This window comes from Propithecus coquereli, unplaced genomic scaffold (genome assembly GCF_000956105.1).
Source record: "Propithecus coquereli isolate 6110/MARCELLA unplaced genomic scaffold, Pcoq_1.0 Scaffold657, whole genome shotgun sequence".
Classification (NCBI taxonomy): domain Eukaryota; kingdom Metazoa; phylum Chordata; class Mammalia; order Primates; family Indriidae; genus Propithecus; species Propithecus coquereli.
In genome coordinates this window covers 335,294-339,692 of record NW_012152585.1, presented here as the reverse complement: position 1 = coordinate 339,692, position 4,399 = coordinate 335,294, and positions in this window count along the sequence as shown.

Sequence of the window (4,399 nt, the reverse complement as noted above, 5' to 3'; positions counted from 1 at the left end):
GCCAATGTCTGAAAAAGTCTTCCCAACATTTTCTTCTAGAATTCTCAAGGTTTCATGCATTAGGTTTAAGTCTGTTATCCATCGTGACTTAATTTTTGTGAGAGGTGAGAGGTGAGGCTCCAGTTTCAATCTTCTGTATGTGGCTATCCAGTTTTTCCAGCACCATTTATTGAATAGAGATTCTTTTCCCCAGTGTATATTTTTGTCTGCTTTGTCAAAGATTAGATGACGATACGCGGATGGTTTCATATCTGGGTTCTCAGTCCTGTTCCAAAGGTCTATATCTCTGTGCTTGTGCCAGTACCACGGCCATACCACCCTGAACATGCCTGATCTCGTCTGATCTCAGAAGCTAAGCAGGGCCGGGCCTGGTTAGTACTTGGATGGGGGACAAAGTTTCTTTCTTAAAGTTGCTTGGATTCTTAGAGTGATAGTTGAGAATATGGTTTTTGGGTCTAGGAGGAAGCACATCACTAAAATCCTAGACTTTAATGGGGATAGATAAGCCACTGTTCCTTCTAGGTAGCGTTAGGCAGAATATCCATTATATGTGCCCTGGAGCAGTTCCCGAGGGCCCCACTCTCGGCTGTACCCAGCAGTTCTCCAGGGGAGCTGCCCTTGGGCTGTGGGCTCTCCTGGCCCAGGACTTCTCTCGAGGGTCAGCAGGCTTCCTGGATCTGAGTCTCTTCTGCCTGAGTTAGGAGATTTGCGACAGGAGAGCAGGATGTGGTGAGCACAGTACCTGGGGGAGAAGGCAGCTGGACCTGAAACGTTGCCAATCTTCTGATATTCCACTCTTCCAGAACAGGCAGCATTAACTACATTTTTGGCAAAAAATGCCAGAGTAGTGATGCTCTTAACTCGAATTTAATCACAAAGAAATGTTAAAGAAGCAGAGTTGAAGGACATTCTACATGTACCTGAGCAGTACTCTTCAGAAGCGTCGAGGTCGCAAAAGACACATGAAGACTTGAGGAACAGCCCAGAATAGATGTAGAATAGAAAACTTTCAAAGCTGTGTATATTGGTAGAGAATTAAAGAATAAACCAATGGAAGTAACTAATACAGGAAAGAGGGTGTTAGTGAAGCCCAGAAAAAGAGAGAAAATAGAAAATGCAACTAAGGCCTGGCAAGGTGGCTCCCACCTGTAATCCCAGCACTCTGGGAGGCCAAGGCAGGAGGATTGCTGAAAGTCAGGAGTTTGAGATCAGCCTGAGCAAGAGTGAGACCCCATCTCTACCAAAAGTAGATACATTAGCCAGGCATGAGTGGTACGTGCCTGTAGTCCCAGCTACTGGGGAGGCTGAGGCAGGAGGATCGCTAGAATCCAGGAGTTGGAGGTTGCAGTGAGCTATGATGACGCCACTGCACTCTAGCCTTGGCAACAGAGGAAGACTCTGTTTCAAAAAAAAAAAAAGCAAACTAAGAGGGTAAAGATATTTAAATGAATTAGCACAGTAATGTCAATGAACTAGTGTTTTCACATAAAACAGATCCTCAGAGCCAACCCCCAAAAAATCCATCTACATGGTATTTCTAAACATATTATTTCTGAACCCTAAAATATAAGGACACATAAAGATTGAAAGCTAAAGAATCCCTTCCACCAGCAAAAAAAGGGTACCAGGAAAATATCTGTGAAAAGAAAGCTAACGGGGCTAAGTTGATGTCACACAAAAGATGCTCGAAGGCAAAATGTATTTAGGAAGAAAGGCTGCTGCGTGAAAGTAATGATTTGCCGGGAAGGTAAGACGATTCCGTCTTTAGGTACACTTAATATAACTTCAAGATATATAACTTCAAAATGGCTGGAATTTACAGTCAGTAATCACATTACTACATTATTGATGTACTTTTCTCAGTATTGATGGATTAAGCAGGCAAAATAATTATCAAACTTAAAGAAAATTCGAAAAGCAAGCTTAATCTGGCAGAAATTTGTAGAACCCTCCAATCTTAGAGAACTGACCACATTCTAGTCACAAAGCAAACCTCAAGAAATAACAAAGAATTCTCTGTTCTCTGATTACGATAACATTATATTAGAAGTCAGTAGCAAGAAGAGAACTTTTAAAACCCTGCCTATGCTTGGGAATTTAAAAGTGACTTCTAAATAACACATAGGTCAAAAAAGAAACCATCACAAAAATTGGAAAAATTGAGAGCTGAACAGTAATAAAAAAATTTGCATCAAAATGCGGGACGCAGCTGAAGAAATACTTCAAGGGTAACGTAGAGCTTCCAGCGCTTAAAGTAAAGGGAAAAAGAGATGGAGTATGAGCTATGAAGCAAAGTCGAAAGTTAAAAAAAAAAGAGCCCAAAGAAAGTCGACGGAAGGTGATAGTAAGAAATAGAAATGAAGAAAAGAGAAGCTGCAGATGCTCAAATCAGCAAGGTCCGGAGCTGGTTCTTGGAGAGAACGTGCAGGGGGCCCCTGGCCAGGGCGGTCAAAGGGAGAAAAGAGGCGAAAGAGCGGGAGTATCGGGCATGGAGAGGGAAGCGTCACGCAGCAGACATCTGCCTTTAAACCATGTCTGCGGCGAAGCGGTTCCTGAACAGGCCGCGAGCGTCTGGCAGGGGGCAGCTGGGGACAGCGCCGGCTGCGCCCAGGCCTCCCCGCCTCCCCCGCCCGCTCCTGAGTCTCTTCCCACGGAACGGGAACGGAAGACGGGTCCTCACGGGAAAGAAGGAGTCTGTTGAGAATGAGAAAACTAACTGAGAATGTTTTTAAGGTTTATCATCCTGGGTTTGACGGCACCAAGTCACAACGTGGAATCCCCGATGGGCGATATATTATCCAAATGACGTTTTGAACCACAAGTGGGTTTTGAAAATCCTAAGCGGGTTCCTACCCAGAACCTTTGACAAATGCCACCGCGTTGAAGGGTAAAACTGCCGCTCTCCCGGTGGCCCTGACCACCATGGCGGCGTCCAGGAGGGGGCTGAGGAGCGCGGAGGCTCCCGCAGGCTCACGCAGGGGAAGAGGGCTGAGGGCAGAGATGCGCCTTGGAGACTTGCCTTTGCTCCGCTTTTCCAAGTTCTCGGGGCGCAGGGGGAGGGCAGGTTTTGTCTGTACGACTGGCAACTCGGAAGTCACTTAACCAAAGCCGCTATAGCCAGGCTGGGGAGGGCTTGTCCCTCTCCCTCCCCCACCTCCGGGGTTTGTTTTTGTTTTTGGGGTTTTTTTGAAGGGTAGAAGAGATTTGCTAATATATTGGTTTTTCTTTTTCCACTATTCAAGAAAATACTGCGTGCTAACCTTTCCTTTTTAAAAGCTGTGTCTGCGCAACTAGTTCGAGTCATCCCTGTTGCCAGAAGGCGGGAGCTGCTTTGCAGAGTGTGAAATCCCGGCCAGGAGCCTGGAGAACTCCCGGGACCCTCCTACTTGTGCGAAGATTCTGTTTTCAAAAATGACAGTCCAGCGCCATCTGACCCGTCCCTCCGATTAAAGCCTCTGGAGCGGAAGGTCGTCGCCTGGCTGCACATCAGCCGTGCGTGTCGGCACCTCGCGGGCAGCGCCGCCCACCCCGCCCCGCGCGCCCTCCCTGGGGGCAGTGCGGTGGGTGCAGAGGGGCTGCCTGGCCCCCAAGGAAATGAGTCTCCAATAGTTTCTCCCCTTGTTCATGGTTTTGCTTTCCATGGTTTCAGTTACCCAGTCAACCTTGTTCCAAAAATATTGAATAGAAAATTCCAGAAATGATCAACTCACAAGTTTTAAATTGTGTGCCGTTCTTAGTAGTGGGAAGAAGTCTCACACCGAGACAGGGCCAGCCCTTCGTCTAGCAGACCCTTGGTGCAGACGCGACCCCCCTTAGTCGCTTAGGCGCCGTCCAGACCATGAGACCGGCAGGTGAGACCTGTGGTTTGCGCTCAAACCGCCGTTTTACTAAACGGTGGCCCCAGGTGCCGGGGAGTGATGCTGGCGGTTGGGATGTGCCGAAGGGAAGCCATAAAATGCTTCCTTTAAGTGAAAAGGTGAACGAAGGCTCTTGACTGAGAAAGCTCACGCTGAGGTTTCTAGGATCGGCAGTGGGAAGTGTCTTCTATCCATGAAATCGCGAAGAAGGAAAAAGGAATTGGTGTCAGTTTTGCTGTCACAGCTCAAAGCACGGTTCGAGACAGGCGCTCGGCGAAGGTGGGAAAGGCGTTAAGGCTGTGGTGGGAGACGGGAACAGGGCGTGACGTCGGCAGCCGGGTGTGGCCCCAGCCTCGGTTTCAGGCTCCGCGGTAGCCCCTGCGGATAAGAGGACGGCAGGACACTGTCCTCACGGCCGCCGCTTCTCCCTGCGGCATTGGCGGGTCCCGCGAGAGGAGTCTCCGCAAAGTCTCCGGGGGAGGAAGAGGCTCCGCACACGCTTCCGGGGCCAGGCCGGCGTGAGAGCGCTTCAGTTCAGGAGA